Genomic DNA, 15,040 nt, shown 5'->3' on the forward strand with positions numbered 1-15,040 from the left:
AAAAGATTATGGTTTTATTTTCCACATTGCTGTTTAAAGAAATATTATTGCATTAGACAAAATTTTCTAATAAATAAAGTATTGCAGATATATCCTATCCTATCTAATAAAAGAGAAACATGGTAATTAGCCGTACATCTGCTACCCTTCCCATTGGCTAATCAGGGCAATATGCAAATTAACTGCCAGCCAAGATGGTGGCCGGCAGCCCTGCACTGAAGCGAACAGGGAGGCTTGCTTGCTCCAGTGACGGCAGACTCCAACGTTCTCCTCCTGACTTGCCAGCCACTCAGCTGCAACTCTAAGCAACTATGTTGCAAATACAGAAGCTAAACAAAACCCCAGAAACCTGCTTTAGTCAGCCGGCAGACCGCAACATTGTATCAAATACAGAAGGTAAACAAAGGCCAGAAACCTGCTTTCAGCAGCCCAGGCCTCAGAGCTAAAGCTGGCCCAGAATAAAAAAGAAAAAAGAAAAAAAGGAGCGGTTGGGAGCTTCAGTCACCCCCCAGCCTGAAAACAGCCCTCAGCCCCTCAGCCAGGCTGGCCAGGCATCCCAGTGGGGACCCCCCCCTGATCCAGGACACCCTTCAGGGCAAACCAGCCAGCCCCCACCTGTGCACCAGGCCTCTATTCTATATAGTAAAAGGGTAAGATGCCTCCCAGCACCGGGATCAGCGTGACAGGGGGCAGCGCCCAAATCCCCTGATCGCCCTGCAGCTCTGTGTGTGACAGGGGGCAGGGCCACAACCTCCCTATCCGCCCTGCTTTGTTTGTGACAGGGGAAGGCGCCCCAACCCCCTGATCAACCCTGCTCTTTGTGTGACAGGGTACAGAGCCCCAACCCCCCTGATGGGCCCTGCTCTGTGCATGACAGGGAGCAACGCCCCAACCCCCTGATCGGCCCTGCTCTGTGCGTGACAGGGGGTGGTGCCACAACTTCCCTATCAACCCTGCCTTGAGTGTGACAGGGGGTGGTGCCCCAACCCCCCAATCAGCTGTACCCTGAGTGTGATTAGGGGTGGCATCGCAGCCTCCCGATCCGCCCTGCTCTGTACATGACAGGGGGCGGCGCCCCAACTCCCCAATCGGCCCTGCTCTGACCCCGACCAGGGGCTGCACCTAGGGATTGGGCCTGCCCTCTGCCACCTGGGAGCCGGCCTAAGCCAGCAGGTCATTATCTCCCGAGGGGTCCCAGACTGCGAGAGGGCACAGGATGGGCTGAGGGACCCCCTCTCCCGCCCCCCAGTGCACAAATTTTTGTGCATCGGGCCTCTAGTTGTTTTTATAATTGCAAATACTCTCCTAACAATAATTCCAAAGTTATTTTTAAGGATGAGGACATCAACTCATCTTCTATGCAGTTTTATTTTTTTTATTTATTTATTTATTTTTATTCTTAATCCTCACCCGAGGATATTTTTTTCCATTGATTTTTAGAGAGAGTAGAAGAGAGTGGGAGAATCAGAGAGAAACACCGATGTGAGAGAGACACATCAATTGGTTGCCTCCTGCATGCCCCTGACCAGGACTAGGAGCCTGCAACCCAGGTATGTGCCCTTGACTGGAATAGAACTCAGGACCCTCAGTCCACAGGCCGATGCTCTGTTCACTGAGCCAAACTGGCTAAGGGCTATTTTTATTATTTAAGAAAAAATAATATATCTCTAAAAGACCCCCAAATTATGAATAGTACCTTGAGAATTGAGAGTTAGGAATTGTCATCTCTTTTTCCAATTCTGTCATCAACAATTAACATGACTTTGCTTAGCTGATTGAAAGCTTAGCACTTATACATATGGCACATAATGGCCTCTAGACCAGTGGTTCTCAACCTTCCTAATGCCATGACCCTTTAATAAAGTTCCTCATGTTGTAATGACCCCCAATTTCATTGTTACAAATTGAACATAATTAAAGCATAGTGATTAATCACAAAAACAATATTACAAAGGGCTGAAATAAATGAGTCATCATTAACATAAAATAATAGAACATTTTAATAAAAATTAATATTTTTTCTTGAACATTAACTTTTTACCAGACACTGAATAACTGCACAAATTAATAAGTGTAACGCAAATAAACTTATTTTTCTTGTTCTCCAAAAGGGAAATATTTCCTGTTGCACACACCAAACAATTCAGTACAAGACTAATGACATGGCAATTGGCTGCTAAAATATTTGCTGCTAGTATTAGTGGAGAGAAATGGTGCGTCTGCGTGTAAGGCATGTAAGGGAAATGGATGCAACACGATTATTGTAATAATGAAATGATTCCCAGTGGACAAAATGATGTATGCTTACCTTCTTTGTTCTTTGTTTTATGTCTTATAAGTCATTTTAATAACTTTTTAAAATATATTTTATTGATTTTTTACAGAGAGGAAGGGAGAGGGACAGAGAGTCAGAAACATAGATTAGCTGCCTCCTGCTCACCCCCACTTGGGATGCGCCTGCAACCAAGGCCCATGCCCTTGACTGGAATCGAACCTGGGACCCTTCAGTCCGCAGGCCAATGCTTTATCCACTGAGCCCAACCAGCCAGGGTCATTTTAATAACTTTTATTAGCGTTTTGTTCTTTTTCTCCCTTTTGAAGGAAGACAGGATATGCAGAATATATCTATTACATCTTTCATGTGCTATGTCTTTAAACACATGTACAAATGCCATGTCACCCCTGTCTACTCAAGCTTAAACATCACCAGTTGTTCTCATGCACTCTTTGTGTTATATTTGTCAAGTCTTCACTATCCTGATAGTCCTTTAGCTCTCAATGTCTTTCAATGTATATGACTTAAACTACATACAATACCTTAAATTGATGTAAGTTTAGAAGTGGATTATTACCATAGTTAATATAGAAACATTATTCAAATGATGCAGTCAAAAAGCACATAACATTTTAAAGTAGTCATTTCATTCTATTGCCTCATACTGAAGTTGTAATTCACTGTATTAGTTATCTGTTGCTGCATTAAAAAATTACCCCTCATATATAGTGGCTGAAAACAAATATTTATTGTCTTACACTATTTCTGTGGCTGAAGAATTTGGGAGCAGCTTCGATGGGTAGTTTTGGTTCAGTGTGTCTCATGCAGTTATAGTTAAAATCACAGTTAGGGCTAACAATCTTCTAAAGCTTGGCTGGGGCAGGCAGATCTGCATCTAAGATGGTTCACTTACCTGGCCATCAGGTTCATGCTGGCTCAGATCCTTATCATACTGAGCTATCCTGAAGGCTGCTTGAGTATTCTCATAACATGACATCAGATTCCCCTAAGAGTGAGTCATCCAACAGAGAGCAAGGCAGAAGCCACAATATCTTTTATATCCTAGTCTTGGAAGCTATACATTGTCATTCCGATAACACACTGTTGGTTACACAGATTAGCCCTTTCTAGCGTGAGAGGAGACTTACACAGGGACATGAATACCAGGAATCAGGTATTATTTGGGGGCATTTTGGAGGCTAGTACTAGAGTACATCCTCTGTCTCTCAATGAGAGAGGTTATAAGTAACCCCCAAAAGTCTCATCCCATAAAATATCATCTCAAAGTCTAGAATCTTAGCATCTCAACTAGGCTCAAATGTGGGTGAGGTATTTTGGGGTGTGGTTTCTTAAGCACAGCTCCTCCGAACAGTTCTGAGATCTGAAGACCTGTGAACTAAAGAGATAAGATATCAGCCCTCCCACACCCTAAGCCAAACATACAATGGTGGGGTAGAAATACAATAACCATTACAGACATTCCTGTTTAATGGGTGGAAAACAAGAGGAACACAGGAGTCTCTGGCCCACAGCAACGCTGTGATTCAGCTAGGTAAATAGTGGAAGTGCCTTCACTAGAACTTATTCCTACTGCTTCCTGGGAATGATTTTCCAAGTCTCTTGGCTCTTACCTTTAGGCTCTTGGTTCTGCTTTTGAGTCAACTTATTTTTTCATGACAGGCAGTCTAGGCTGGCAGCTGTATAGTTTTTTTTCAGTCTGATTCCTGCCTGTAGAAGTTTTCAGGTCCAAAGGCCCCGTTTCTTTTAGTTCTATCTCTGTTTCTATCAGTCCACGCTGCTAATGACTCTAACAAATATTCTCAAACAATTTTGTGGGTTACCTGTGAATCTTACTGGGGTTTACTACATTATGAAGAGGCCACACCTACAAATCTGTTTGAGCTATGCCCTTTTCTACTTAAGGTTTCTGTTGTGATTACTGAGGGAGAGTACCCTTAAGCTTCTTAGAAGCCCTAGTGTCTGACTGAAGGGCTTTCTGAGTCACAACATTAGATCTTTCCAAGGTTTTAGCAAAGGATTTTACAACCATGCTCTCAGCTTCATTTTTAAGTATGTATGTATGTGTGTGTGTGTGTGTGTGTGTGTGTGTATATACATATATATATATATATATATATATATATATATATATATATATATACTGTATATTGATTTCAGAGACGAAGGGAGAAACATCAATGATGAGAGAGACTCACTGATTGGCTGCCTCCTGCATGGCCCACATGGGATCGAACCAGGACCTCCTGGTTCATAGGTCAATACTCAACCACTGAGCCATGCTGGCTGGACTCAGATTCATTTTTATATCATGACTAGAGGCCTGGTGCACAAAATTCGTGCATGAGGGGGGGGGTCCCTCAGCCTGGCTTGCACCCTCTTGCAATCCAGGACCCCTTGGGGGATGTCCGACTGCAGGTTTAGGCCCTGCAGGTCAGGCCTAAACCGGCAGTCGGACATCCCTCTCACAATCTGGGACTTTTGGCTCCTAACCACTAGCCTGCCTGCCTGCCTGCCTGATCGCCCCTAACCACTAGCCTGCCTGCCTGATCACTCCTAACCACTCTGCTTTCCTGCCTGATCGCCCCTAACCCCTCTGCCTACCTGCCTGATTGCTCCTAACCACTCACTTGCCTGCCTGATCACCCCTAACTGCCTCTGCCTCGGCCCCTGCCACCATGGCTTTATCCGGAAGGACGTTCAGAATGACATCTGGAAGGTCATTCAGCTGTCTAGTCTAATTAGCATACTAAGCTTTTATTATTGTAGACTAGAGGCCCAGTGCATGAATTCGTGCACAGGTGGGGTCCGGCTGGCCCGGCCCCAATTGGCAGATCAGAGCTGGGCCAGTCAGCAGGAAGAAATGGCGGGAGGTTGGCCAGCTGGCCCATCCTGATCGGGGCCCGATCAGGGCCAGGTCAGCTGGGAGGAGGGGCCGTGGATGATTGGCCATCAGGCCCAGTCCTCGTTTGGGATGGGGGGGCCGATCGGGGGTCAGTGGCCTGGGGAGGGTCCATAGGAGTTTCGCCGACCAGCCCCAACCCCGATTGGTGTGGGGGAGGCTGATTGGGGGCATGGCCGACCTGGGGGAGGGGCTGCAGAAGGTTGGTCAGCTGGCTCCACCCCATATTGGGATGGGGGGGGCGATTGGGGCAGGGCCAGCTGATTGGGGCTGGGGCCAGCCTGGGGGGGGGTGGAGTGCTACGGGGGGTTGGCCACTGGCCCCATCCCCCAATTGGGGTGGGAGAGGCCAATCAGGGTGGGGCCAGCTGGGAGGAGGGGCTGCGGGAGATTGGCCACTGGCCCCATCCCCCAATTGGGCCAGTTCGCTGACCCCAGTGGGTGTCCTAGCGACTGGTCGTTCCAGTCGTTATGGCATTCTAGTAGTTGGCTTTTAATATATATAGACTAGAGGCCCAGTGCACGAAATTTGTGCACTCAGGGGGGGAGATGTCCCTCAACCCAGCCTGCACCCTCTCCAATCTGGGACCCCTCAGGGGATGTCCGACTGCCCATAGGGATCGGGCCTAAACCAGCAGTTAGACATCCCTCTCACAATCCGGGACTGCTGGCTCCCAACCGCTTGCCTGCCTGCCTGCCTGATTGCCCCTAACCACTTCTGCCTGCCAGCCTGATCACCCCCTAAACACTCCCCTGCCAGCCTGATCTGCTATTCTGCCAGCCCGGTCGCCCCCAACTGCCCTCCCTTGCAGGCCTAGTCGCCCCCAACTGCCCTCCCCTGCTGGCCATCTTGTGGAGGCCATCTTTTGACCACGTGGGGGTGGCCATCTTGTGCGAGGGCATGATAGTCAATTTGTATATTACCTCTTTATACCTGGATTTGATCTTTGCCCAAAAGGCATTCTTTGTTTAAGTATTTTTTCCCCTCCCATCCTGAGAGGCTGACAGTTTTCAAGATTCACAAGTCTTGGGTCCTTTTGGGTTAACAATTCATTCTTTAGCTTATCTTCCTCCCTTGCACATTTTACTATAAACAGCAAGAGAAACCGAGCAGCACCTTCAACACTTTGACTGATAATGTCTTAATGAGATCATCCATTCTATTAGATACACTAGAGGCCTGGTGCACAAAAATTTGTGCACTCGGGGGAGTCCCTCGGCCCAGCCTGTGCCCTCTCGCAGTCTGGGACCCCTCGGGGGATATCCACCTGCTGGCTTAGACCTGCTCCCCGGGGGGATTGGGCCTAAGCAGGCAGTCAGACATCCCTCTGGCAGCCCAGGAGCCCTTGGGTGATGTCCACTTGCCAGTGGGGACCAGGCCTAAGCTGCAGTCGAACATCCTTAGCACTGCTGAGGAGGCAGGAGAGGCTCCTGCCATCACTGCTGTTCTGGCAACCGTCAGCCTGGCTTGGGGCTGAACAGAGCTCCCACTGTGGGAGCGCACTGACCCCCAGTGGGCAGCTCCTGCATTGAGCGTCTGCCCCCTGGTGGTTAGTGTGTGTCATACTGACCAGTCATTCCCAGTCATTCTGCTGTTAGGGTCAATTTGCATATTAGCCTTTTATTATATGCCTGGTGCATGGGTGGAGGCTGGCTGGTTTGCCCTGAAGGGTGTCCAGGACCAGGGTGGGGGTCCTGCTGGGGTGCCAGGCCAGCCTGGGTGAGTGGCTGATGGCTGTTTGCAGGCTGGCCACAGCTCCTTCATGGTGGGGGTCCTGCTGGGGTGCCTGGCCAGCCTGGGTGAGTGGCTGATGGCTGTTTGCAGGCTGGCCACAGCCCCTTCAGGGTGGGGGTCCCTGCTGGGGTGCCTGGCCAGCCTGGGTGAGGGGCTGATGGCTGTTTACAGGCTGGTCAAGCCCCCCAGCAGGGACCCTCACCCCTTGAGGGTGTGGCCATCTTGGGTGAGGGGCTGATGGCTGTTTGAAGGCTGGCCACAACCCCTTCAGGGTGGTGGTCCCCCCTGGGGTGCCTGGCCAGCCTGGGTGAAGGGTTGATGGCTGTTTACAGGCTGGCCAAGCCCCCCAGTGGGGAACCTCACCCCATGAGGGTGTGGCCATCCTGGGTGAGGGGCTGATGGCTAGCCACAGCTCCCAGCCACCCAAGCTCTCAGTGGAGGCTGGCCGGAAGCAGGTATCTGGGATTTGTTTATCTTCTATAATTGAAACTTTGTTGCCTTTGTTGCCACAGCCGGCCAGGGCAGGTGGGAAACTTGGCTTTCTCCATCGCGGGGGCAACCAAGCCTCCTGCTTGCTCCAGCTCCATGGCTGCTGGCCGCCATCTTGGTTGGGTTAATTTGCATATAGTCGCTCTGATTGGCTGGTGGGCATGGCTTGGGGCATAGCGGAGTTATGGTCAATTTGCATGTTTCTCTTTTATTAGATTAGATTTCCTAGTTCCCACCTCACTGAAGGTGACAGTGTTACTCAATTTCTGTCACTGTATTAAAATTACCCTCCTTTCTTCCAGTTTCTAATAACATCTTCTTCCTCATCAACCTCCTCAAAGACCATCAGGTTTATAATAAGAGTGTCTTCAAGACAGTTTCAACAGCCACTAACACTGCCTTCAGTGTCCTTCAGTTTCTGGCACTGCCGGATCCCAGTGCCTCTTCCATATTTCTCAGGTTGGGTACGACAGCAACCCTCTTCTAGATATGTTACCTATTAATGTGTAACAAATTACTGCAAAAGGTAGTGGATCAAAACAAAATAAACATTTACCATTTCAGTTCTGTGAGTCGGGAATTTGGGAACAGCTTCGCTCAGTGGTCAGGTTCAGGGCCTTTCAGGAGGTTGGATTTCAGACAGTGGCTGAGTTTGTAGTCATCTGAAAGTTTGGAGCTATGCTGGCCAGCATGATTCAGTGGTTGAGCATTGACCTATGAACCAGGAGTTTGCGGTTCTATTCCTGGTTGGGGCACATGCCCGGGTTAGGGGTTTGATCCCTGGTATGGAGTGTGCAGGAGGCAGCCAATCAATTATTTTATCTCATCTTTGATGTTTCTATCTCTCCATTTCCCTTCCTCTCTGAAATCAATAAAAATATATATATTTAAAAAACCACATGAAAGTTTGGAGCTGTATGTTCTGCTACAGAGATGCTCCTTCACACGGCTGGAAAGTGCATGCTGACTGTTGGTCAGTGGCCAGCAGCCTCAGTTCCTCACCACATGTACCTCTTCATAGGGCTGTCTGAGTGACCTCCAGAGAGAGTGATCCAAAGGAAAGCACAGTGGAAACTGCTATAACTATTACGCCCTAGTCTTCAAAGCCACACATCATCATTTCCTCAATATCTTATTAGCTACATAGGCCAACCTTATTCACTGTGAGAGGTGACACAAGATGTGAATATAGGAACTTATAGGAATTATTGGGGACATCATGAAGACTGGCTACCACAGGCACTAAAATCCCTGATAATTTCTTTATTTTGTTTAAAAAATATATTTTTATTGATTTCAGAGAGGAAGAGAGAGGGAGAGAAAGATAGAAACATCAATGATGAGAGAGAATCATTGATCGACTGCCTCCTTCATGCTCCACACTGGGGATTGAGCCCACAACCTGGGCATGTGCCCTGACCAGGAATCAAACCATGACCTACTGGTTCATAGGTCGACACTCAACCACTGAGCCATGCTAGCTGGGCCTACATTATGGATTTTAAAATTCCAATTTATTAATAAAAATGTTGCCAAACATTTGTGTCTCTAGGTCTATCAACAGTCTTAAAATTGACAAAATAAGTACATATATCCTTACCTGCACCATTATGGAAATGACACATGCATTAAGTTCACTTTCTGTCAAATATAAATAGGGTTCCTATTCTCCTATGCACCATGATAGTATGGGATGCTAAGCAAAGGGCACCTCCCACTTTGTCAGGAACTCTTAATGAGTTTTGGACAGACAAAGCCCTAGAGTGAATGCTAAAAATTACTATAATTAAAATATTCTAATCTGGAAACCTGAAACATATAACTTAATTGCTATAGTTGTACACAAAATACCAACCTTTGGCAAAATTATGAGGTAGGCTAAATTCCTTATTCTTTGCTCACTAAGTTCCTTAAGAATAGAAGCAAGGTTGTTGTCATTGCTGTTTTCTCCCACTGGACTTAGCTAGATGCCCTATGCCCAGTAGATCCTTAACAAATATTTTTCAATTGGTGCATAGGTTAGTAACTTATTGATAGATTATGAATGCCTCTCCCCCGAGCTCCTTGGTACCCAATTCCTCTTGCTTGTATTGGCAACCTACCGAAGTCTTCCCCCAGTGTTCCAAGATGGGAATCTCTTTCAATTTCCTTCTATCTATTCAAAATTTGATCTACTTTGATTATAAAGAAGTTGAACAATCTAATAACATTTAGGGGCCTTTTTTTTTTGGCAGTGTCTGAATCATTAGACAAAATTAACAAATGAAAATTTGGGGGCAAGCTCTTGGCTGCCTTGCAAACTATAATAAGTTGCCATCAATTTGACTTCTTAGCCAAATCAGCCTTGACTGAACATGATAGCTGGTAAATTCTCTACCAGGAAATCTGGACATTCTGATGTTGGGATTCCAAGACTATGTCTCTCAATATCTGCCTTGCCATGATTTCTTTTCTTGTTCACTCATGTTCAGAAATTTCTCAAATGAATAGCATTTCCCTATTTCTGTTAATGGTCACATCATTAAGTCAGTTACATAAACTCAAAAACTTGAAGTTTATTTGAATACGAGGGGCCCAGTGCACGAATTCATGCACCTGGAAAGGAACTGTGGGCCATGAGGCTGTGGTAGGCACAGAGGTGGGTCTCGGTCCATCCTCCACAGGGGCGGGTCTCAGCCCATCCTCCATGCCCCTGCCTGGACCCTCCCACTGCTCCCCCCAACCCCTGTCTGCTGGCAGCCCCACTCCCGCCACGCTCTCACTTGCTGATGGCACCGGGCCTGCTTGCACCCACTGAAGGCACAGAATGATTGGGTCTGGCACCAGCAGCGGGTGCGAGCAGCAGCTGCTGCCCCAATTGCCCCTCAGGAGCAAGGGGAGCTGGAGAAGCCCTCAGGAGCAATCTGGGCTGGCAGCCGCCACTCGCACCCACTGATGGTGCCGAGCAATCGGGACCAGCCCTGGGCACTGACAACGGGTGTGAGTGGCAGCTCCGGCACCGGCACCTGCAGCAGGTAAGAGCAGGGCTATCGCCGGCAGCAGGTGTGAGAGGCAGCTGCCAGGGGAGGTGGAGAAACCCTGAGGAACAATTGGAGCCAGTAGCCACTGCTTGCACCTGCTGACGGCATCGAGTGATCTGGGCTGGCGCCGGGCACCAGCAGTGGGTGCGAGCAGCAGCTCTGGCACTGGCAGTGGGTGCGGGAGCAAAGAATTTTCTGTAACCACCAGATGCTCGCCCCATGACAGCAACCAGCGCCCCACTTTGGTCTGGCACCCCCGCTCACCTGCTTCAACATCCCACCAAGGCTGATGCCCTCCATGTTCCATGCATGCCCCCTGGTGGTCAGTGCACATCATAGCAACCGGTTGTTCGGTTGTTCCACCGTTTGGTCTATTTGCATATTAGCTTTTTATTATATAGGATGTTCTTCCCCAATATAATCTTTTGACTATCATTCTCAGCTTCATCTCCTCTTTTCTTTCTACTATATCCCATTTTGAACCTTTTATTGTACTTCTTGTTGCAGCTTGGTTACACGTCCTTGCCACATTAACTTGCTAAAGCACAGCATCTGTTCATTCATTGTACTGCTCAAAATGTCACTTTTATCTACTCAGTGCCTATACAATGAGCTCCAAACTTCCCAGGCCAGCTTCCACTGTCTGCCACATTCCAGCCACAATTTGGCTTTCTAGCCTATCTTCTACTACTTCTCCACACTGGATTATTCTTGATTCATCAAGCTCATTCCCCATCTACCATTCACTCTTTATTGTGCCTTTTCCTCTGCCTAAAAGTTTTCCCTCTTCTTTTATTAAAACCCTGCCTATCTTTCAAAGCCAAAACCAATAGGAATCTCAAACATGACATGTTGATCCTCCCAGCCAGAAGTATTCTCTCTTTTCTGAAAGTCTAAGATACTTTGTACCATTCCTAAGGTACTCACTGGATTCTAAGAGGTTACATGAATTATCTCCTCTTGTATATTTTAAACTTCCTGAGAACATCAATTGTATCATTTCATGTGTAGAGGTTAACACATCTCCTTTACTCAGAGGTGATTGTTTTTGAGTTGGAACCATCATGAAATGAATTGGGTAAGTATTGTACATTGGTTTGGGGGTGGTGAGTAGGAAAGCAGTTCCATGTGGTAAAGAGAAAAACCTTTGGATGTCAAACATCCAAAATTCATTTTTACCAGTTTCTAGTTACATGATTTGGGGAAAATTAACTAACCTCCTGGTGCCTCAGTTTCTTTTTCTGTAAAATGGGAAAGCAGTGCCTATTTTGTAGATTTGTTGTCATAATTAAGTGAGGTGTTGTGTATAAAACACTTATCTTAATACATTATTATCTTGTGTCTTCTATTATTCCTAGATAGAGTCTTGTAACAATGTTTAGTAACTTTTTATTAAATAAATGAATTATTTAGAAAACAAAAACATGCATTCTATTTTAAAGATACATGTATATTTAAAAATTAAAAAACATTAGCAGAGTATAGAAGATGGGATAAAAAATAGAAGAGAAAAATAAGGAACAAGATATAATTCCTTGTAAGTGAGCAAGAAGAAATTTAATTTTGGACATAGACTTATAGTCTTAAGTCTACAGAATACGTTGGAAATTTCTCACAATTTTCTAATGGGAAGAGTTTAATTATCTATTTTTTAATTCTAACAGTTCACATCTTAAATTACACATAAAAATGTTTAAATACTGCAGCTAATGGGAGGCTCAGCCAGGCTCCCATTCTCAGCCACTGGGGAATTTCTGTGTCAGACCACCCACTGTGAAAGTGAAAACTTAGTGCCTTTGTCAGTGGAGATTTCTTCTGAAGGGAGTTCTAAGCTGTTGTAACCATTTTCCCTGGGAAAGACTGAGGGAGAAAAAATAATTGAGAAATTACTGGACAAACACTACTTATCCAAGACTTAAAGTAACAATCAAAGGTGGAATTAATGCCTTTAGCACCACAGCTATCCCTAACTTCAGTCTGTTTTATATAGATTTGGGTTGACTGGTTTTAGTTCACTTCTTCGGAAAACACAAACTTATGTGAATAATGGTAGGATTTCAGACAAGTCACACTATTTAATTATAGTTTGGTTTAGATTTTTTTGTTCATGTTTTATCATCTTTCTCAAAATATCTTTAGAAACAAGTAATTCAAATAGTAATGCCAAAATAGCATTTGCATTGGATATCTTATTTCAAGTTTCTTGGATAAACTTGTATTATGCAAGCAAAAGAGACATCCTAATGGTGTTATACCTGGAAAAGGTATGGAAAGGTGCACAGGATGACAGTCTTTGCTCACAACTTTCCTATTTCATAAAGAGTAATATTTAACATCTTTTATCCTAAAAGGTATTTCTCATCTGTAATTCAAAACTGTCTGAAAATCTAGTTTCTTGAACTAATGCAGGACAGATGTCTGTGAGCGTGCCTTCAATGAATATTATTGTGTTGGCAAAAAAGCTTAGCAGGTGTGTGTGTGTGTGTGTGTGTGTGTGTGTGTGTGTGTGCAACTCTCCATCCTCCTCAATACTTCCCAGGCAGTGTTAGCAGAGGGCCACTAGAAGATAGTTTTGACTTAGACTGAAGCCTCTTACGATCCCACAGGTTATCTCAATCATGGCTCCAAATGTACTGACTTCTGCTCTTCCCAGAGAAGAAGCCTATTTATGAAGTTGGGGAAGGAGACACTTTAAAAAAATATTTAAAGTATAGGTGGTATACAGTGTTATATTAGTTCAGGGGTACAATATAGTGCTTTGACATTTATCTACCTTAAATGTGATCACCACAATAAGTCTAGTAATCATCTGTCACCGTGCAAACTTACCACAATATTGACTATATTCCTTTTCACATTTTTCACCCATTCCCCAGCCACCTTCCCTTTGGCACCCATCAGTTTGATCTCTGTTTCTATGAGTCTGTTTTTGTTTCGTTTTGTTTGTTCCTTTGTTTTATTTGCTTTTAGGTTCCACATTTAAGTGAAACCATGTGGTATTTGTCTTTCTTTCTCTCTGACTTATTTCACTTAGCAAAATTCCCTCTAGGTCCATCTATCCATCCATGTTGTCACATTATGACAACATTTTGTTCTTTTTTATTGCTGAGTAATATTCCATTATATCTATCTATCTATATAATCTATCTATCTCACATCTTCTTTATCCATTTATCCACTGACAGACTGCTTCCATATCTTGGCTTTTGTAAATAATGTTGCAATGATCATAGGAGTGTGTATATGTTTTTGAATTAGTGTTTTTGTTTTTTTTGTTTTTTTCAGGTTAACACATCTCCTTTATTTGAGTTGGAACCATCATTACCTAGAAGTGAAATTACTGAGTCATATAGGTCAATCTTTTTTTGGTTCTTTGAAGAATTTCCATCTGTTTTCAATAGTGGCTACACCAATTTGCAGTCCCACCAACAGTGCACAAGGTTGCCTTTTCTCCACATCCTCACCAACACATGTGATTTGTTGACTTTTTGATGATAGCCATTTTGCTGGTGTGAGATATCTCATTGTGGTTTTTACTTGCATTTCCCTGGTTAGTGATGTTGAGCATCTTTCCATGTCTCTGTTAGCCATCTGTATGTCTTTGGAGAAATGTCTCTTCATGTCCACTGCCCATTTTTTAAATTGGATTGTTTATTTGTTTGTTATTGAGTTGAATGAGCTCCTTATACATCTATACATTTTGAATATCAACCTTTATCAGATATATCATTTCAGAATAAATTCTCCCATTCACTAGGTTGTCTTTATGTTTTGTCAATAATTTCCTTTCCTGTATAGAAGCTTTTTAGTTTGATGAAGTCCTATTTGTTTATTTTTGTTTTTATTTCCCTTGATTGAGAGAACATATCCAAAATGATATTATTAAGAGTGATGTAAAATAGTTTACCACCTATTTTTTCTTCTAGGAGTTTCATGAGTTTAGGTCTTACACTTAAATTTTTAATCCATTTTGAATATAATTTTGCAAATGATGTAAGAGAGTAACCCAGTTTCATTTTTATTTTGCATGTATCTGTCCAGTTTTTCCAATACCATGTGTTGACTAGAGTGTCATTTCTCTATTATATATTCTTATCTCCTTTGTCATAGATTAATTGCCATATATATGAGGATTTATTTCTGGGCTCTCTATTCTGTTCCATTGCATTTGTTTTTGTGCCAGTACCATACTATTTTGATTATTATAGCTTTGTAATATAGTTTGAAATCAGAAAGCATGATAACTGCAGCTTTGTTCTTCTTTCTCAAGATTGCTTTGGCTATTCATGTTCTTTTGTGATTCCATATAAATTTTAGGATTATTTGTTCTAGTTCTGAGAATTCCATTGGTATTTTTTAAAATAGGGATTGCATTAAGTCTGTAGATTGCTTTGATTATTATGGACATTTTAACGATGGTAATTCTTTCAATCCATGAGCACAGTTTATCTTTCCATTTATTTGTGTCCTCTTCAATTTCTTTCTTCAGTGTCTTATAGTTTTCAGAATACAGGTATTTCACATCTCTGATTAAAGTATTCTTTTTGATGCAATTTCATTTTTTAAATATTTTTATTGATTTCAGAGAGGAAAGGAGAGGAA

General features: G+C 44.1%; 1 pseudogene; it reads left to right on the forward strand.

The window, feature by feature from the left end:
- The window catches only part of LOC139020658 (propionyl-CoA carboxylase beta chain, mitochondrial-like), a 30,718-nt pseudogene extending 16,788 nt beyond the window's left edge, over window positions 1-13,930 (forward strand).
- The last annotated feature ends 1,110 nt before the right edge of the window (window positions 13,931-15,040 follow it).

This window comes from Myotis yumanensis, unplaced genomic scaffold (assembly GCF_028538775.1).
Source record: "Myotis yumanensis isolate MYYU_CA2020_CCGP unplaced genomic scaffold, mMyoYum1.0.hap1 SCAF_1, whole genome shotgun sequence".
NCBI classification, from domain to species: Eukaryota; Metazoa; Chordata; class Mammalia; order Chiroptera; family Vespertilionidae; genus Myotis; species Myotis yumanensis.